Raw genomic sequence first — 23,342 nt, 5'->3', positions numbered from 1 at the left:
ATGTGGGCAGGGACATGAAGCACTGGCTGGACAGAGAGGGTACTGGAGGTTTTAGCTTGCCAGCTAGGCTGAGATCTGGACTCTATAGCTGTGCCAGTGGGGAGTCTTATTGGGGACCTGGGGAGCAAGGGAGCAACCAGCCCCAGACTGACTGTAATCTCTGTGTGCACTTAAGGGAAATTGTACTTTACTGTGTTTATTTGTTATCCTTTCTCTCATATGAGATGCCCTCTCTAGTGTTAGTGGTGAGGATTAAGGCTCCTTAATTGCTGGGCCAGGGCACGGATGTCACATGTGGATCACACCCACATGGGGGGTGCAGAGGGGCTTGCCCCCTTCTTATATGTAGGGAAGGTGTGTGTATTTGTGTTGTCATGTTTTGTTGGCTTGTTGTAGTGTGGGGAGGAAGGAGTATGTATGTTTGCTTGTGTGGCGGAGGGTGTATTTAAAAGTCACAGTTTTGAATTTTGTGCTTTTGGGGTTTCATTATTGTGAATTTTCAGCTTTATCGTCTCGAGACACTGAAATTCGAGATTTCAGTATTTCAAGATTATAAAGTGAATCCACTATATATATATATATATATATATATATATATATATATATATATGTTTACTATTGGCATTTCGAATCCGCTTCGGTTGACCATTTAGAATGTCAGCCCGAAATGTGGAATTCAGAATGCCAAAAAGTAAACCAAAGTGAAAATTAAATATCAACAACCATGGTTCGATGTATTCAACATAGGAGGAGGTGACGTCACTCAACTCCTGCTATGCACATTAACGTACCTTTAAACTATACAGTTAACGGTACGTTAATTCTACTATTTTGTGGGGGGGGTTGTGCTCCCCACACCTCCTGCCCATTAAATATACCAACTCCGAGATCGCACTACAGTGAGGAACGGGGCTAATTCCCACTTCTTCACTGAACCACAATCTCCCTGCACAATGTCAAACCCAAATGCTCGACTTACACTACCCATTCATTGTAGTTTAGTTGATTCATTTGGGTTCGACATTTTGCCGACTTGAAACCTGCAAGTCAACCACTTGCCAGTCGACCGAAGCAGTTTCAAGGTTTTCAGTGTAAATCCAGGGATTGTGGGGTACATGAGGCTTGCCCTCCTGCAAAAATAATTATACTTTTGAGTTTTTCTAATAATTTTACATTTGCTCTAAGATGATTGCTCTTTGTATGATCACCTTTATTCAATAATGCGGCGCTGAGATATATATATATATATATATATATATATATATATATATATATATATATATATATATAATGTGTGTGTGTGTGTGTATATATATATATATATATATATATATATATATATATATATATATTTTTTTTTTTTTTTTTTTTTTTTTTTTTTATTCAAAACATTTGTAGCACTCGATGGGCCCAATTCCAAAAGACTTGCACTCAGTGTAAGTGACCATGTGTTTTGGAATCTGGTCCCCGTAATAAGCATGTTTATAGGCCTTATACCAATGAAAGTCAATTACAACAAAAGCAAGTCTTTCAGAATCAGGGCATTCTTACACTGAGAGCAACTCTTTTGGAATCTGGCCCTGTGTTTTATCTCTGGCCTAAGTCATAGCTGAAAGAGGTTTTTCACACCAGCTCATCTTACATAGTTAAGTAATGAATTTCATAACGGCTGAGAAGGTTCTTTGTACCAGCCTACCTTGCCAACTTATTCTAACAAAAATATATAAAATCTGATAGAAAATTATACCACAATAATTTAGCAAAAATTTATTGGGACTGACAATTGAGATCAATGTCCTGCTGAGACAAAATGCAGTTTTAGTGGCCGTGAGGTGCATTTTTTTTTAATAATTAACATATTGATAACTCTTATTACGACAAAAGAGCTGTTGCTCATATTGTTGCTATCCTGTATTTGTCCCAGGACTGGGGTCACACACAGAGTCTAGATGGCTGTTGCCATGGATAATAAATGAAAATTACACATGGTGTGCACATTTCTTTTAGGAAACATAAGTGATACAGACATACTGTATGACCTTATTCTGGTACTATATTCAGAATATCCCTAATGATGTGAATGTGGCAATGGGAACCAAGAGGATATGAAGCAAAGAAAGGGCATAATTACCCACATAACTGCATCTTTTATGGATTCGTGTTAGAAAAACTGTGGAATCCTACCCTCAAAAATGTACAGAAAAGAACACTGGTAATATTAACATGAAGCAAAACTGAAAGATGATTGAGAGGATAGGACTGGCACAGTGGACACAAGGATAGTCATGGAACTAATATGTAAAAGAAAAAAAAATAATCAGAGAGAGAGTTAATGTTGCAATACAGGACAAAAATGTTAATTTCATTCATGCAAGAACACGATCCTCAGGGATTACTTTTATTACAGTCATGATCGCTGACATCGTTCTTTTTCTTCAAACACAAATTAATAGCACTTGTTTTGATCAAAGCAAACTCTAGGGTGTACAAATATTGATTAAAACCTATTAAATATCTTTTTAAATAATGCAATTATGATACCTTTTCTGTTTTAAACTAATTAAATCCTGTTTTCTAAAAAAAAGAAAAAGAAAACTTCTAACAAGCAACTCTGAAATCAGATATTTGTTCTGCACCAGTAGAGCAGACATACAATTTAGGGAAACCTTAACAGAATAAATCACAGCTGGGGAAATTCAGTCTGCAGTGAATTATAGTTAAACTGAATTTTAATGTATTTCAATGCATTAATTTCATTTATTTAAAGAAAATTTGATGCCATACAACCATTCATGCTTCTCAGGAGAAGGCGGTAGCTAAAAGAGCAAGCAGAAGCAATCAGCCCTGTAGATAAGAAACAATTGCATCTTTGTACAATACTGAGAGACCACAGATTCTCAAACAATGTTTGTATGGAACTTTAGCAGCTATCATTGTTGTTCATATTCTGTTGCTGATGTTAGTTTTACTTGGTCGATTTTTGTCTTTGAATAACATAACATCTACTGATCTGTTTTCATAAAAAAGGAAGGTAGCATCTTAAACTGAGGGCCACAAAATGAATCCACTTATTCTGTTCTGCTCTTTGTTGATCACTTTGTTTCACAAACTTCTTTGCAAAACTAACTTATATGAGATTAATACAACTGATTTTAGTTCTTTAGTTCTAAAAAAATGCAGCCCACAGCATGTAAGTTACTTATTTAAAGACTCATTTAAAGGAAATGGCTTTGATGGACATGAACAAGAAATTTCTTGCAGATGCACAGGCTTGTTTCACTGACAACACTGGTTTCATTAGAAACACAATTCTCATTTTATATACCAAGTCTAATGCTGAAGGTCCGTAATCAGTAAATTTACTTATATATGTGGGAGTAGGGTTATTTATCTAAATTTGTTAACCTGGATAATGCACTGATCACAAAGACTGAATTTCAGGTGTTGCCAAATATAAAACATAGATCAATGTATACATTGTTGAATGAAAGTGAACATCATTAGTAATAATTATACATAAAAACCTGAAATAATGTATAAAACAGTAGACCGTGCAGACTGCACAATGAAAAATCGGTGTTTCAGAAAAGAGGTATGATCTGTCTTTCAGTACTATTAAGCAGTGCAAAGACATTAGCAACATTTAAGGTCAAACTGATATAGGATTCATAAACTTCTGACAATGGACCCATATGATTTTAAATCCCTTATTTCTTTAGATTGGCAAATGTTGCTTTGTATAAATGTGAGAGTTGAAAAAAATCACTTTCCTAGCAAACAGCAGTTTTATTATCATTGTTTTCAGCACATATTGGGTGTATGTTGCACTGTGGTACAACCCTGACCCCCAATATTAATCAATATTGAGTTACTTTTTGCGGATCACCTTCAGTTTTGCTGTTAGAGGGATTGTATATCTGTTACTTTGGGCTGGTAAACCAGAATTCAAATGTATATATTTATGATCTCTAATAAAATATGCTACCTGGCTATAAATTTCTTCTGAATTTGCAACAATATAATCTTAGAGGTACTACTGAAAACTTTTGGACACTAGAAGTAAATATACTACTCATTTTCAGTATGATGTTGAGTCACAGTTAATATTCATAATTCAAACATCCCTGCATTACATATCTACAGTTCAAGAAACATGGTAGGAGTGTGCAATGGGTATTTTACCCCTATGGATAATCTAAACCATAAAACAAGTTTTCAGATGTTTGCACTAGTTGTAATTCCCCATGTGTTGATTTAAAACATAAAATCTGGGACTTGTGTCTATGTAGTTTGGAGAACTGTTTTGAATCTTACCTCGAGGGTCTTGAGCAGATTCCAAGGTAATCCTATGTGTGGGTGCTGCTGGCTACAGTTCTGATGCTGCAAAAAAGTATGAACTATTCAACTTGATGTCTTTGGTCACCTACATACAGCTAGCCACTGGAGATGTCCTCAAAGCATTAATAAAACAAGACTCATTAGACACTCAAAAAGCTATCTTAATTTGTTATCCATAAGTGCTAATTGTTGTTCCAATATATTTGAAAATGTGCAGCAAAGATTTTGGTCTATTTACCTGTGTTTTGCTAATCTACCTCATGTTTTAGCTTCATATGACTTTGCAGTCTGAATGTTGCCATAATGTTGCTATTGTTGTCTGTTACCATTTTTTAATAATTGTTTGGTTGTTGTTTATGAAATGCTGCATTATGTGGCTGTTAGCACAATTCATTTGTACCTCTTACTAATTTGGATTTTGCTTTGTGTGTTAAATTCTGTAGAATAAAAAAGAAAAGAAAAGTAATTTAAAGGATAACCATGGTTATCTTACAAAAAGAGATGGAAGACATATTGAGCATTGATAAAGATTGTTATGGGTTTATAGTGGGAAGCCCTGCATTCAAAATATAGCATTCTTTGAACAAATAACCATTGCATTACTCGTTAAATGTCTGAGAGTTCACATATCACATTTGGATCTAGTACTATAGTAAAAGCATTCGTCATAATCCTGCATGTAGGTATACTGGAGAAATAAAATACTTACATTTTTAATTTACAATTAAAATAGATAAAGTTAACTATTACACAGAAATACAAGTCAAGCACCACAAAAACCCACAAAAATTCTGGTCCACAATAAACAATATCCTTCTCCCAGGTAAAACAGATCCCCCCACCACCACCACCACCACCACCAATAACTCAGACAATATAGCCACCCAATTTAACAAATACTTTACAGAAACCATCTTAGAACTATCCAAAAATCAAGCAGCCTCAACAAGTAAACCCTCCTTCTCCACACCAAACACCTCATCCACCTTCTCACTGCAACCAGTAGCAACTGATACTATCAAAAAATGTCTGAAAAGATTAAAACCAACTACACTAGCCACAGACAGTCTACCCGCAGAATACTTAAAGCTAACATCAGAAGGCATAGCATACCACATATCAATACTAATCAATAGATCAATAGCTGAATACCAGGTCCCTCCCATCTGGAAAACCTCATACATCATTCCCTTAAATAAAGGTGGCTCATCAACTAATCTTATTAACTATCGACCTATTGCAATATTGTCACCACTATCAAAAATTCTAGAAAGAGTAATTCATAAGCATGTCACTGAATACTTAATAACAAACTACTAACTAATACCCAACATGGTTTCAGACCATTCCATAGCACAACTACTGCACTAATGTCATTTACTAATATGCTCAACTATCGCAGGAGCAACAATAACTATGTCTCTTCCATCTTCCTGGACCTATCAGAAGCCTTTGATATGGTCTCCCATACTAACCTACTAAACACTCTCTCTGATCTACATTTCTGCAACCCCACCCTAGTTTGGTTAAAAAATTACCTCACAGGACATCAACAAGCAGTCTCATGGCAACAAACCTTATCTCCCCTATTACCAAGTCCTTGGAGTGCCCCAAGGCTCTATCTTAGGCCCACTTCTATTCACTATATTTACTAATAACCTCAATCTTGCAACCATTAATGCTTCACTCATCGAATATGCAGATGACTCAACTGTGATTTGTTCTGCTCCCTCCTTACAAGAACTTCAGAACTCAAAAAGCTTTTCATGAAGATGAGTCCTGGCTCACAAATGCTCATCTAATCTTAAACCCTAAAAAAACAAACTATTGGTCTTCTTGCCTAATAACCCCCCCCCCCAACACTTTCTACATTACCTCACATAACAATACCATCATAACCCCCTCACTGCACACTAAACTACTGGGAGTTGAAATAGACCATAAACTTAAATGTGTTATTCATATTTCCCAGACAGTTAAAGTACACAAAAAACTTGGTGCCCTATACAGGAACAAACACGTCTTCACCAAAAATACCAAAATAGTCATTTCCCAAACCCACTTACTCTCTACCTTACTATATGCAGCTCCCATTCTCACTAATCTTAAGAAATCTGAAATTCAAAAACTTGAAACCTGTTGCAATAAAATATCTAGATATGCCACAAACTTACCAGCTAGATCTCATCACTGCCTAGCACTCACGAAACTCAACTGGTTAGAACTCCCCCAATGCCTACACAATTGACAATGGCACATAAAATCCTCTCAAATCCTGAAAAAATACCTGCCCTACAAATGCTTCTTCAGCCCTGTGCTACTAGCAGACCTCTCCGATCCACCAACAAAAAAACACATAAAAACTTATATATCCAAAAATCAAGCAGGAGATTCCTTCTTTGGAAACTACATAGGTAAAATCTGGAATGACCTGCCAGTGAACCTTACCTCCTCAACATCCCTAGTGCTATTTAAACCAAGCTTAAATAAACACCTCCTTAACAAGTGGGTCTGCCCTTGCTCTACTCCTGGCTGATAGCTACCTACTCACTGATAATCGTCACATCTCCAACTCTTCTCCACTCTTACCACAATTTTACCTACAAACCTTTTCCACCTCCAACCACCCACTTTACAACCCCTGTCCACCTGATTTACCAACAAAATACTTTTAAGAAGAAAGTATATCTATAAATCTTGCTCGTTCAATATTTTTTATAATGTTAACTACCTTATAAATATGGATCACTCATTGATGCCTGGATTCAATATGAAACAAACTATATGATTTTTGCTATTACTATAATGTAAAACCTCTCTCTGAGAATCTATTTTTCCTAAAGTGTGTATAAAATTCCACAAGTGTCCTACTGTTTGCATAACATTAGATTGTATATCACATTGTACTGATACTTGCCCTCTTTGACTTGTACAGCTTAGATCTAGATTTTAGGATCAAACTATTCCTACATTGCATTTTTTTAACTTGTATTGTTACATTTATGTTCCTTATGTTATCTATATCACTGTTCTAACTGGAGCGTTTCTCCCCAGGCCTTCGCTGAAAAAGGACATGTGTCCAGTCGGACATTCCCAGTAAACAAATGTAAAATTAAATAAATAAATAAAAATTTTAACTGCAGAAAAAATCGTTAGTTATTCTAGTGATTTTTTTAAGTCCAAATTGCCTGACCTGGAGTGGTATAGCCTGTATTATACTCAAGGTAGATTCTCAGTCAAACTGATGCAGCTTTTCTCCTTGTTTCTATTTTATTTAGAAGCATACATATATGCATCCATGATATGGGATATACAGATGTATCCAAGCTATACTTGCTTGTTTTACCAACAGTTAGAGTTGAAATGTATGTGACTGACGGATATCATAGGGCTCACTGTTGGGTACTTTACAGAGTACTATTTGATAAGCTCTTTTTAAGATGAAATTGGACAGTCACCCATGGGTGACAAAATATGCAGCTGGCTACAAGTTTGGATTCACTTTTAACATTACTGTAGGTGCAACAATGCTGCCAAAGGGAGACAGGGGAGGTTTAGAACTGCACACTAACATTTCTGTTTAAACTGCTTATGTTCAATATAAAAAATGTAGCAACTTGCACATTGGGAAGAATGCTATAACTGTGATAGCATGTCTGATTAAACTGTAAAATGGACAACACTGTGAGGGACGTAGGCATTCCTACAGATACTAGTTTTATATTTGATCTGGTTAGGAAGGCACCAGAGATAGCTTATCTAATACTAAAAAGAATATCAAGATGATCCAGAGTAGGAATTTCCTACATTTGATGATTTGGCAAACTGCCAGTGCAGGGCATCTTTGTTGTACTTATCTAAGAAAATACCTTTACAACTACAGAGAGATCATTGTTTTCTTACAAAGAAATTATTGAGACTTCAGATCTTAAGGAATACACATAGGTTAAGGTAGCTCACCATTTATTCTATTTAGTATAGGCCCATAGAAGTGATGTGGCTATTATCTTCAAGGCACGGGACACCTCTTAGGATAACTTGCCCCTAAATCTAAAATAAACAACGGGAAAAGCAACATTAGTTTATAGCAAATGATCCACCTTACTTATGGGACAAATACCGCATCATGGTAGACAGTACACATCTCTGTCTGCTTTTAATAGATCAGGTAATGATTTTTGTGAACAGTTAAGACATTCAAAAAGTTATCCTAATCAAGGTTCAAGATGATCAGCAGATGACAAACTTGACATCCAGCCTTTCAACATATGAATCCATTTATGTCAAAGTCCCAAACAAATATTTGTACTCCTTTCTTGTTTCACCCAGAAATAGAAGCTAGATTAGTTGTTTTTGTAAAGACTTTGAATGTCTTAAATGCAGGTACCCCTTCTACAGTCACTCACCCACTCTCTCACTCGGTCACTTTCTCAGCTATAGGTATATACTGGTCTGATGACTAGTTATTCGTCCCATCCTTGTGCCTATACTGTCCATTTTTAAGCGCCAAACAGCAACTTACAGTTAATGTTCATGATGCTGTGAGCCATGTAGAATATTTGTATAGCTGACGACAAAGGATTTTGCGATTTAGGGAGGCATTTAACAGTTTGTGTTTACAGCTTTCCAAGATTTTAAAAAGAACAGAAATAATAGAAATAGTATGATGGTTTGATATATTTGTACGGTGCAACATTTATTCAAGGAAACAATTGCAGAGGATCACAACCATTTCGTAGATATGGTTATAGGATTTTTCATTGACCAATCCATCCATCCATCCACAACCTCTTTTTCCCATTTTTGCATATGCGGCTGGGGTGTCACTTCAACAGTGACAATCATCTACAGCCAATGTTCACACACCAGGTATCTAGGTATCCTTACTTTAAATATGAAAAAAGTGCTGCCAAAAATGATAGTCATTTTACTTTAATTTGAGGTAAGCAGGTAGGCTGTGTTATGGAATGGCAATCAATGAATAATTTGAATTTGTTTGTATTCTACATAGATACAGTGGATAGGGTAGAAAATGTAAAATTAGTAGATATGAGAATTTTGCCAACTGATATTTTTAAAGCATTAGATCTGGAGGAAATTGATACCTTAAGGAGGTGTTAGAGGAGACATGAGTACTGACAAAGTACAGGAAACTGGCAATGAAGTAGAGTCAAATGGGGCAACACTAAGACAAATATTTAATAAGCAAAAGAAGAAATTAAAGGATTCCAAGGCATAGAAAAGAAAAGGACTTCTTCCATCTCTTTGCTGATGTCCATGTTTAGTTAGTAGATGATCATGAATATTAGTGGGACAAGAGTGCGAGAAGAACTGAAGAACTGAAATGCAAATTAAGTAAGACAGGAATGGTAAGACTGGCAACTGGCAAGAAGAGATTAAGGGTTGAGAGAGATTTGAAGACAATCAGAGTGTGGTATGTCAAGAAGTGGAGGCATGACAAATACTAAGTTGGACAAGGAAGGAAACATAATGAGGTTAAAGGAATACATTTTAGGAGACTTCAATAAGTGGTAAGAGAAAATAAGATTTTTGAATTGAAACATAAAAAGGTGACAGTTGGTGTGGAAGCTTCCTTAAAAACTAAAAAAGCAGAACATGACTCCAAGGAATCTTTTAATAAACTGAGATTAGGGTCTCCCTTTCCTTTGTTGTCAAATTGTATAGCCTTTTAAATTTCTTGTTATTCCTCAACCTATATAAATCCATCATGCAGGCGGATTCAAACGTTTGCAAAACTGGATGTAAAGGAGAGTTAGAAAGACTTTGTCTTTACTGGGTCCATCTCCTTAGCTGGCTCTTTAGACTTCCCATCAAATATTAAACCTAAATTTAACTTCCTAATAAGTGATTTCAACTACACAGGGGTGTCACAAATATTAAACCTTCCTGAGGGAATAAATTTAACCCTTTCTCAAAGATTGAAAAGTGTTGTAGCAAAATCTGCACTGTACTAAAATGATAGATATGATAATACCTCAGAGTATGAATAGTAACATTTTGGAATAACTTTAGTCACCTTTTAATTTTTCTTTTCACTTTCCCCTCAGTTTTCCTGTTTTCATTTTGCTCTATAAAGTCCAAACCTTTACCAGTTGTGCTGTCCAACCTTTCTGATCTCCTGGGTAGGGGGTATCATCTCTTCCTTCCTCAATAAATACTCTCTCACCATCTAGTAAATTGGTGTTAGTAACATTATTAATGTCTGTAACTAGTGCATCATTCACTATAAAGTTAATTAAACAGGAAAAATGAAGAGAGAGTTATAAAGATGAGTAGCTATTTAAAAAAAGAGAGGGGGTGGTGACAGATGAAGGGGGCAGTGATGAAGGAGTTCAAATTAAAGAAGAGAAACTGATGGAAGTTGTACAATTGCAGGAATAGTGCAGAAGTGGAAAGTACATGGTGATTGAAGTAATTGGTTGCTGGACAGTGAAAGAAAGTTCCTAGCAAAAAAGTGGAGAAACGAGATGTGAGAAGTCAGTGAAATGGTGTATAAGGTGATGCTGGAAGGGAAACAGAAGTTACAGAGATTCTAAAGAGGAAAGGGGGAAGCAGAAGGGGAGAAACCTGTAGAGATTCAGTGGCAAAGATGTTAACAAAATGTAACAGGGTAAGAAGACTGTTATCAGTATGAGACAAAAAGATAAGATGACACATTGGTCGTACTACACACTAAGATTTTGTAGAGGCAAAAAGTTAGGATAACACCAAATGCTGAATGTGTGGAAAGGCAGGGATTATTCAGGTGTGCTGAAAAAGTGATTAGGCAAGAAAGATGAGGAGAATATAATGAAGAAATGGAAACTAATTCTTGGGGAGAGCCAGAGAAATACAAACAAACTATGTTTAAATTAAGGAATGGAATGCAAGGCATAAAAAGGAAGAGAGAGGAAGACAACAACAGGAGCTAGGCACCTAGGTGAAATGTATTTAGCCCATTATTGGAAGAGAGAAAGTGAGACCGATTCTAGTGAAGTAACAGTAGAATTAGAGCAGTCAGGAAACAAGTATACGAAAGAAAAATTGGAAGGGCCAGGCAGATAAATATATGGAAGGAGATACACATTACTATTTAAGAGACATTTAAAGAAGAAAAGGGAAGAGAAAGCTAAACACTGACTAAAGCGCAAAGTCAAGGTGAAGGAAAATGAAGTTAAGGATGGTATAAGGAAGGAAGGAGAAGTAGGAGGAAGACACCACAAGTGCCTGTTGATGAGAAGGTAGAATGTACGGTAAAACAAGAGACATGATAGGTAGTAGGCTGTCAGCAAAGGTTAGGGTATTATGAGGCAGAAGTATTTAGCTAGAAAATGCAATATATATCTAGGTTGAACTTGATAGGACAGGAGCCTTTTGAAGGATTTAGAGGGGAATAGTGCACCTTAATATGCACATTAATATTATTATATATTTATTATTAATACACACTTATAAGAGACCAGTTGACATCATAGCTAAGGTCTTTGCCTCCCATACCTCTGGCCAATGCCTATTTGAAGTTTGTATGTTCTCCCAGTGTCGCCATGGGGTTCCTCCTACCTCCAAAAATCACCAATGAATGGAGTTATGGGCAGCAGCACAGACTCTGTATGGTACTCTACAGGAGGAAGAGTTGTACACACCAAATGCTTTGAGCATCTACTGCGGTGCACAGAATCCTCAAGATAGGAGAACACAGATCACAGACAGTGTGCAGTAACAGGGTAGCCACTCAACAGTGTAAAATATGGGTCTAGGTGATTCGGTCATGTGGACTAATGTCACTAAATGGGCATGGATGTTTGACTGTGATAAGTGAGATGAGAACAGGCATACTCTGACCTATACCAGGGACCTATGCTAATAGTGGGAAGGGCGTATGTCCCCCTACTGGTCAGTGTTTACCCGCCATAAAGCCCGTCAGCCCTGGGTCAATAAATTACTGGCTGATCAGTGTCTAGTTGTCCAGCCCCAAATTCAAGATCAATAAAAGTGTTCAATTGCATTTATTCTGCTGCATTTATTACTGATTGTTAGGAGCCTGATTAAATTGTAATTGTTATTCTAAGCCTCTTAGTTTTGGTTTAAGGACTTAGGCTTCAGGCCAGTTATTTTTCATTAAGAAGGTTTGTGGTCTACACTCTTCTGAGAGGAGAGGGCAGCCTCTGCCCTTCTGAGCTGGGAATTGCTGAGTGAAGAATTTTGTGCCTGTTGTTCTAAGTGTGTTTGTTCCAGTTTAAGCAATTGAGTTCCAAACCAGTTATTTTACATTAGGAATATTTGTGGTCTAAACTCTTGTGGCAGGAGATGATAGCCTACACCTTTCTAAGCTGGGAATTTCTGGTTGAAGGCTCATTGTGTCTGTTATTCTGAAAGCGTCTTAGTCCTGGTTTAAGCATTGGGCTCCAAACCAGTTATTTTACATTAGGAGGGTTGTGGTCTAGACTATTGTGGCAGTAGAGTATGGTCTACACCCTTCTAGGCCTGGAATTGCTGGTAAATTGCTGTCTTATTTAAACTCTTTTTTGCTGTTGTGACTATGATTTTATGCACTTTGAATTTGTAGTACTTCTGCATTTTATAGAGTAGGCCAGATTCAGACTTGCTGAATCTAGACTGTTTGGTATCACTTGGACCACTAAAATCAGCTCTCCAGTGAGATACTGAAAGATCTTAGGCATCCATTGCTTCCAACTAATTATAAGTGCCATGTTGCTGCTCTTATATTGCACTTTTAATTTCTATTTGCATTCTACTATCTGTTTGAATTGTCTGAACTGTTTTTTGCCACTTTACTGCATACTGTATACTGTACTAGTTCAGCTGTCGCATAGCCCAGTTTCAGATTTACAGTTTCTGGGTCAGTTTTATAACTTCTAAGCATCAAATTCAAGCCATCATTGTTGGTAAAGGCCCTTCTGCACCCTTGTGGGAAGAGAGTGCTGTCTGGGTCCCATCTAATTGAGGGTAATTGGACTAGAGCTCAGAGAAAACATCTTTACTGGCTAGTTTGCATTAAAAAGGTTATTTCTTCTTTTATTTAAGCCCTGCATTTGCACTTGTTTGTGTGTAGTGCACCATTGCTCACTGCCATATAGCAGTGGTTACCATTGGTGATTATAGTCACAAACATTTTGCTTGTTAAATTTTCCGTTAGTACTGTGCTTGTGGTCCCCCAGAGAATATCTATGGCCCTGCTCTACTGTCAGATGGAACACTAAGCCTAGCCTCAGAGGTACCAACACACCTCTCACCCACTAGCCATTCCTATGTGCGACCTCTTTTCCTGACCATATAAAGTCACCTAACACTATGAACAGACAATTTCCCACAGCTTCTCCAGCCAGCTTGGTTGACATGGGCTCCTTGAGGCAGTGTAGCAACTGCCTTATGTTCACCAACAACCCTCTACTCCTAGTCCACACAAAAACAACATGTGAGAGATGCAACTATATTAAGAACCTTGAATCCCTGCTCTCTCACACACCAGTCAGTACATATGACAATGAGCAGGGTGTCAGCATGCACACCTCACCTCCTACTCCACCCAAACCCACATCACACATACCTACATATGTGGAGATCCTTGCCAGAAACATACCTAAACACCAGAGACCTCCCAAACACAAACACAAGCACACTACATATAATACTTCTTCTGCAGAATACAATACACATAATAGCTCATGCACCAGCGTCTCACCTGTCAAGCCCTTAAGGCAAAACACAGGCTGGATATGACTCCTTCATAGTCCATGTTGGTATGAACAACTTGAGACATACATCTCTGGACTACATGAAGAGAGACATGACTGAGCTCTCAGACTATGTGTCTCAGGCAGGTATGTCCCTAGCCTTAAGCAGAATTTTACTTTCACCTAGGATGATGCCTCAATGCAAACAGAAAATGACTGACTTCAATAATTGGCTTAGTTTCCGGTGTCATTCTAAGCAGATCCAGTATCTGTCAGCCTGGGTTGACATGATTGACATACCTCGATGCTTTGCCAGAGATGGTCTTCCTCTGTCACCCCTGGGATTTCAGCTACTGGCTAAGGCTCTTGCCACCCCCATCATGCCTTTTTATGCAGTGTCTCAAGGACAAAATTCCAGATGCATAAACTCCATCTAAAAACAACCTCAAGGTTATGCTGCTAAATGCTAGGAGTCTTAACGTGAAACTGCACTCACCGGAAGCAGTCCTCACCTTGGAAGACACAGATATTTGTGCAGTCATGGAGACCTGGTTCAAGGCTGTGGAGAGCACCCCAGCTGTACCAGATTACACCTCCTTCCAGATGTTCAGACCACAAACTGAAGGTGTGAAAACTAAAAAAGGTGGTGTATCACTATGCATTAAAGATAAATACACCTCCAGATTGGTTAAACAGTATAACTCCAAGAGATACTTCAGGTGCAATTAACTGTTGATAGGACACCTATTCAAGTTATTGCCAGCTACAGGGTGCCCTCTATGAATCATGAAACCCACTCTGCTTATTTGGATCTACTTGAGTCTGTCAAGATACATCTGAACACCATGGTTTAGAGTGACTTTAACTACCCATCCATTGACTGGGTAAATTATTCATGCTCAAACTCACTTGCCCAAAGGTTCCTCGACTTCATTAACTCCATTGCCCTGGACCAGCTGGTTGACACCCCCACAAGGGGTGCCAACATCCTGGATCTGGGGTTTACTAATATTGGGGACCACTGTAGCATCCCCACTGTGAGGTTTTCCCTAGTGAGATCTGACCACAAATCAGTCTCATTCGAAGTAATAATCACACCTGACCCCCACCCCCAGCAGCAACTAAACTAAAAAAAAACTTCTCCAAAGCAGATTAGAACCTCTTATGGGGATGGTATATATAGCTTCATTGCACCTCCCCCCTCAGATGGAACTTGCAAGTATGCCGAGCTCTACAGCAGTGCTTTATACAAATACCTGTATAATTGCATTGACTCTGCCATACCTAATAGGACCAAAACAAGCTCCTCAAGGAAGAGCAAACCTGCCTGGTGGACAACTGCCATTAACAGGCTTTACAATAAGAGGAAGAAATTGCTGTCTAAGAGTAAGAGGAGTGAGCCCTAAACTGGAAACACTTCCTCCACAGCTTAAACAAGTAAATACAACTTCTTGTGAAGTCCTCCAAAGAAAACTACAACTCCAAATTATCTTCCTCATCTTAGGACATTATAAGGAGTTCTTCAGTTACATCCATAACTTAAAAGGAAAGGCCCAGATTTGTGTCGAACTCATAGTTAATGATACCATATATACTGAGTTTGTGGACATAGCTAACGTGTTGGCTGACAGGTTCTGTGAAAACTTCACTCCCCTGTCCCTGCCACACATACTCCTTGACATCCCTACCACCTGTCCCCTACCTTGTATCTGTAAAGAGCACATCTTAAATGCCCTCTCTAAGGCCAAAACCACAGCATCCATGGGATCTGATAACATCCCAGGCTGCATCCTACATGGGCTGCAACAAGAATTAGCAACACCATTGGGTACTCTTTTCAATCATAGTCTAAGCACTAGTTTCATCCCAGCCAAATGGAAAGCAGCCACCATTACTCCCTTACACATAGGTGGTGTTTCCACTGACCCCGGGAGCTATAGACCTATTAGCCTGACTAGCCTTATCTGCAAGCCCATGGAGTGAATCTTCATGGACCTTATCAACAAAGATATAGGTAATCCCCAAACATTTGACCCTACTCAGTTTGGATTTGTCAAAGGGAGTTCATGTCTGTTAAACCTGGTGGACTTCTTCAAGCCAGTCACCAAGGCCCTGGATGAGAGGAAATCTGTGCATACAGCTGACCTAGACTTAGCCAATGCTTTTGACACTATCCCCTACTCAGGCATCATTGACAAACTCACCCAGCTAGGTATCAACCCTTATATCGTTAGATGGTTCACTAACTGTCTCACTGATAGAACACACATAGTCAAAATAGGGGAATCCACCTCCAACAGCTGACCTGTAACCATTGATGCTCCACAGGGATCAGTCCTGGGTCTTCTACTGTTTGGAATCTGTTTCTCCAAAGTATAAGCAAAAACTAAAGGTCTGTGGCTGACAAAGTTTGCTGATAGTTGCAAACTGGAGCAGTCATAGAATCACCAAATGAAATCAACATCTTCCAAGAGGGTCTTACAAAAACAAATGATTGGTGCCAAAGTCATGCCCTTAAACTCAATGCAAAAAAATGTAACACCATCCCTTTCAGTAAGAGCGATGTTCCTGCTAACTACCACATCAATAACAACACCCTAAGTATGTACTCAGTGGTGAGACACCTGGCACACAGGTTGACAGCAACCTTATCTTTGATCACCATGTCTCCACAGTGGTAAGAAGGGCATTCTATATTGCTCATCTCATAAGTAAGGGCATTGCCTACAGGAAAAAAAAAGTTATAACCTCCCTGTATTCTTTCCTCATCAGGTCAATAATTGAGTACAACTCTCCTTTTGGTATGTACCTTTCCAAGCACCTGCAGCAACTGGAGAGACCACAAAGGTTCCTCACAAGGAAAATTCAAGGTCTTCAGCATCTGTCCAATGTGGATCATCTGAAATCACTGTCACTTTATTCTGTTTCATACAGACTACACAAAAGCAATCTCTGCCTTACATATAAGGCAATCTCTGACCCTGCTTTATTGGAAATTCTGCATATCCGCAAGTCAAATGGTGTTACTCGCTCTAAAGACCTTAATCTGATATGTGACATTAATAGAACCTGCTGGAGGGATAGATTTGTCTCCCAGACATTACTATACCTTTGAAACAGACTCCCATTTCATGTTAAACGGAGCACCTCAATGGCCCTTTTGAAGCGCAGTCTGGATGGGTAACCGTAAATTCACCCCGGAGGTTTCACCTGTATCCCTCTTCAACAGGGATAATAGGTGCTGATCTTGGAAATAAGGGTAGAACTTGGCTAGGCTTGTAAGGGCCCTAGGGCCATTAGCCTAGTAACATCCTATGATCCTATGATCTTATTAACGAAACTGCAAGTCTCATAATACAGAAGCATTTTATCCTACAGAGGTGTTCCTGTGTTGATCATACAGCCTGATCATAAATAACATCATAATATCATAATATATTGAATGATATTGTCTTATACGAAAAATCATCAAGATAACAGCTTTGTTACATTGTCTTGCCTATATAACACAGTGTTTATGCTGTATTAGCACTACATGCAGGAATAGAACATACTGATTTAACATAATACATACTAGACCAGTTACTGATGAAACTGGGGTGTTGGGAATACTTACCATTTGAGAAGTAAGTCTATCTCACATTAAAAAAAGCAAAGAACAATAACATATTTCTCATTCATAGTATTCTAAAAAGTAAAAAAAATGAAATATTAAAGAGAAAGTTTCCATAGCATAAAACATGTTTTCTTCCTTTATAGTTTTTCTTCATGCTCAAAAACATACATAAACTAGCAAAAAATCTCTGCTCTTGAGGTTTTAATTATTTGTGTATACCTCTCAAACCTATGTTTACGCCACATGTGAGAGCAGAATGAAACAATCCATTTTAAAGGGGATATTGTCATTCAGTCACCCTATACTGGTATCGTATAACAACATTACAATGCATGACACCCTAACACTGCATATCATACATTGTGCTGTTGTTAAAATCCATGGCAGAAAAGTGATAAAGCGAGATGTTTTATGAAATGCATATCTCTGAGGAATGCTTGCCATTACAACAATGCATTGTATTTTGTCATATTTTTCTAATCTTATTTTCCTGCCCATCTATGCTTAGCTAATAAAATAATTAATAATCACAAAGTCTTTGGTGTAATGCCCCAGTGCTTCCCAAAATACTTTGCAATTACCTTACACAGAGCCTATTTTAAGGACTTGCTGATGCAAGCAATTTACATAGCCAAACAGAAATAAAACTAATGTAATGAAAAGTTTTCAATATTTAGTTTCTGTACATAGCAGTTTGTTACTAACAAAAAAGGTTGCCTGATTGCTGGGGCATCTGATCCAAATTTATTTTACAGAGGCTCAGAGACATTTCAGTTTATCATAATTTACACAGCAATAACATGCTTCTCAATTTAAACGAAGCCAAATGGTCACATTGCAACTGAATTGTTTCTTTGTTTTGCTGTTCTGGTATCGATGACAAGCCTCCTTAGAGCTGTAATGTTTTCAAAGTGCACATTCCCCTTTCACTATGGGCATGTTCCTGTGACAGCCATCTCTGCAGTTCAAGTGAAGTACCCCATTGTTGTGGAATTATGGCAGCTGACACACCTGTGTTTTCAGCTTATCTTTCTGAAAACACACAAAAGACTACATGTTTCTCCTTCAGCTTAAACACAAATGACTTTTCATTTTGCAGTCATTGCTTGTTTCCTCATATTGCTCCCATGGGAAGAAAGCTCTGTGTAGAGCATCTAAGCCTACTTAATAAAGGCCAGGATTCTGATTCTGACCAAATATTACACAGGACAGTGATAGAAGAGGCAGCCAACAGTAAATTAAACACTCCCTAATCTAAAGGGAAATATAACAGCAGATGATGAGTCATACAGCCAGCTGAACACTGCAATATTAAAAAATATAAAATTAGGATTTCTTGAACTTTACAAATGGTGCAGTATATTGTTTTGCCTTCATAGGCTGCACTTTCATATGACTAACATTCTGAACAATGATGACCTATGCATGCATCATAGCACTAAGAATGCAAATAAAAGATGCTCATTATACAAAGATTACAGGCAAATACTAGTTTTAATTTATTTTGTTTCATATATAGAACTGCAAGAGCATGTAGATGCATGCATACATACACGCAAACATTTATTAAAGGCAATGACTGCATAGGTTACAGTAGAGCATTAGTAAGAATTTATTCTCCATCAAATGATCAGAAAATTATATAGTTATAATATCACATTCTCTTCTCCCAGAATAATACATCTAACAGTTATAGCCGTGTGACTTTACCATTATATATAGATGCCATATGAAAGGCAGAACTAAATGTTGTCCAAATGTTCCATGCATAACTTATTTTTGGCAGTAATTCTCAGTACACACACAAACATATGAGTGTATTTACTAATACTGATGGTTCATTAAATCATAATTGACTTATTTGACACGTACCAAGGCACAAACTGTTGAAAATCCAAATTATTGTAAACCATCCAGTTACAAAAGGAAGCCTAATAGTTTCTTTTTGTTCAGTTGCAGACTTGCCCTACCAAAAACAATAACACTACAGACACAAATGATTTATAAAATGAAATTGCAAAAGAAATGCACATAATATTCTTTTGTGATGAGACAAAGAACAGCACTACTGGCATTACAAATATTTATTTTTTATTTTATTTATCCTTTCTTGACAGAGCTAGTCCCACTAGGCTAGTGGTATCTTTTTAGGGGAGACCTGAGTCATTATTTATACTACTAGGGAAAATTTGGCCAGGGGATTGGAGTACTTCCACTACTCTTTTCGCTGTGAGGGGGAAGGATTTTGCTGCTGTGCTTCCTGTTTCTGTTCCTGGCATGGAGGCAGCCAGGAGAAGCTACACATTAATGGAGGGAGAAGGGAGTTGTTCTGTTGGTGTTAGTTGTGTAGTTTTGTCGGCTGGACAGAAAACTGTTGAAAAGTGAGCAAATAGTACAAATAGTCAGTGTCTAGCTGACTCTAAACCTCAGGAATTTGAAGAAGTTGTAACTTAAATTGCTTCTGGAGGTTTTGTATTTGGATATAACGGAAAAGGTTTTTAAAATGGATAGTGAGTTAGGTGGAAAGAAATGAGTCCTAAGTTGGATAGACATATGGTTAAAGGTGGGATACAATCTGGAAAATCATATGCTGATGCAGGTGGATGAAAATGGGGAAAAGGTGTTAATGAAAAAGAAGATGAAGTAATAAAAATGATTTAGATAAAAATGTTCTTATTCATGAGGATGAAGGTAACTCTACTGACAGTGTTGTAAATAAAGAAGAAATGGAAAGTGATAAGTGAAGACATTTGTGAATGGAGTGAAGAATGTTAAGAAAAGAAATTTGATAGGTGCTAGGTTAATGGTGTTGAAAAGAAGATTTAAAAAAATACATCACCAAAGATTAAAAAGAAAGGTAAGGAGTACAGTCAGATATGTTTTAGTTAATGGAAAAAGAGAAAAATCTGATTTTGAGGATAAAGGAATAGTTGTACATAAACTCAGAAATATATTAAATTGGAGAAATAATAAAAAACAAAAAATATAAAATGCTTCAATTGAATTTATAAAGAAGGAAAATTAGTAATTATAGAGTACTTTCAGCAAATGTGAATTGTATTATCAATATTTTAGATGGTTAGGGATATTGGAATAGGGTTTCTAAATGTATTATTCTTATTCCGGATGTAATATTCCTGACAAGTGAAAAAAAGATTGCAAAGACAAAAATTGTGGGGTGGAAAAATAATATGTAATTTAGGAAGTGAATTTTGTTCTAGTGTGGCTGTATTGTGTAAAAATATTAGATGAAACATTGGTAAGGATGGGAGGGTTAACTGTTGTGGATGTGAGGTGGAGAGAATATGTTTATAGAATTATAGCACTGCATGCATATACAAATTCAAGGAATGAAATAATCTGTTTCATCAAACTTTAGATTATGTGGTGGTTAACATGAAAATTATTAATGCAGGGGAGTTTAATTGTGATTTAAAGGGAAATGTAAAAAGAAAGGAAAACATGTTGAAAAACACAAGAAGTGATAAAATCTGGTATGTTAGCTGTGTGGAATAAAAGTCAATGGACTTATAAAAGAGGGGCAATTGGATCTGAAACTAATTATCTTTGAGTCTTGGAAGATTTGGGTATACCAGATGGTGATACAGTACAGAAAGATTTTCTGGATCATTATTACAAGCGACTTCAACTTAGACTGGAATACTTGCACTGGTTAATACCCCTCTACCTTTATAAATCTACATGGTTTCTCCCAAACAATCCAGTTTCCCACACAAATAGATAAACATAGCAAAAGAGAATCTATCTTAGACTGGTCCCTTATCAACAGTACCATCCATAACTATCTTTCCGGATGCCTTTCAAATAATTTAAGTGACCATAGACCTACCTACTTAATCCATCATCAGCTCAACTCACTCAGAACCATAGTTTACAAAGTCGTACAAAACACTAAAAACTTCTCCAATGAAGCATTCATTGACATGCTCAATAAATGCAACTGGACACCACTCCATCATCTCCCACTTGACCAGGCTGTAACATACTTCCATGACACATTTCTAGCTATTCTAAATAGCTTAGCACCAACATGTACATGTCATGTTAAAAATAAGAGATTGCCTTGGATATCAAAAGAAACCATTAAACTTTAAAAACTAATGGACAAAACCTGGTATCAATACCAAAAAACAAAAGACAATACAACTCTGCTAGCATACCAGCAGCTCCACAATCAAACAAAAAAACAACTCAAACTAGACAAAAAACATATTATACAACCATGCAAAACAAATATGAAAACAATCCCAAAATTTTTGGCAAGCAATTAACTCACTCCTCCATCCAGGTAACGCTACTTCTCCAGAACCAACAACCAATAACTAAAGCGTGAGTATTTCCTCACAAATCAACACCTACTTTATAAACACCATCCTCACCTTAGTTACAGGGAACAATTCCACCCCTCTGTATCCTCCGCCTAATGTGGACACTTAACAACAACTTTTTTGACCTCAAACCTGTCCCAACTAACACCATAAGAACAATGCTGAAAAAACTAAAACCTTCCTTAGCAGCTGACCAACTCCCCAATGAGTACTTCAAACTGTTGGCTGATGCCATAGCTCTGCCTATCTCCATTCTGGTAAATAGGTCTATAGCAGAACAATATGTCCCAAAATTATGGAAAATTTCCTACATCACCCCTCTGCATAAAGGAGGAACATCAACAGAATTAAACAGTTACAGACCCATAGCCATCCTTTCCCCCATATCAAAATTCTGGAAAAGTGTATCCACACTCAATTACTACAATACCTGTTATCTCACAACCTTATCTCTCCCTCCGAACGTGGTTTCAGACCAAAACATAGTACCGCCACAGCCCTAATTAATTTCTCTAGCGTCATTAACCAGCTGAGAAATTCAAACCAGCAAGTACCATCAATCTTCTTAGACATGTCAAAAGCATTTGACACTGTCTCCCATTAGAAACTACTTAGTACTCTTGCCTCACTAAACCTCTCAAAGACTTCCCTCTCCTGGTTCCTAAGCTATCTTTCTGACAGCATGCAGTACGATGGAAATCCGAACTCTCACCACTTCTGCCTGTCTCAGTTGGAGTTCCCCCAATTGTCCATATTAGCACTCCTTCTTTTCACCATCTTCTCTAATGATCTATCCTCATACACAACACATGCTAAAGTAGTTCAGTATGCAGACGATTCAACTTTAGTCTGCTCAGCCGATACCTTACCAGACCTCCAAATAGTAGCCCAACAAGCTTTTAATAATATAGAAACATATCTAAGTAAATCACAACTAATCCTCAACCCTAAAAAGACACAGTTAATGCTATTTACCAGTAGAAAACAATCACCGACCACCCCTCCTTTCACTATTCTCTCAGCAAATAACAGAGTCATCCAACTAGTTGAACATACAAAACTCCTTGGAGTGACAATTGACAACAAACTCAGATTTGACTAACACATAGCCACCATAATTAAGAAAGTTCACATCAAACTTGGCTCACTGTACCGAAGCAAGCCATTCCTCACTGACAATACCAGAATAGCCATATCCAGAACCTTCCTCCTCTCTACACTCCTAAATGTTTTCCCCCATTTACCAACTTAAAAAAATCAGACTTAACCAAATTGGAAACTTCCTACAACAAAATAGCCTGTTTTGCATCCAACCTTCCCCACCAAACCCAACATTATATTGCT

Source organism: Protopterus annectens, chromosome 7.part0 (genome assembly GCF_019279795.1).
Source record: "Protopterus annectens isolate FY-2018-M chromosome 7.part0, PAN1.0, whole genome shotgun sequence".
Classification (NCBI taxonomy): domain Eukaryota; kingdom Metazoa; phylum Chordata; order Ceratodontiformes; family Protopteridae; genus Protopterus; species Protopterus annectens.
This window is presented reverse-complemented; position numbering follows the sequence as displayed.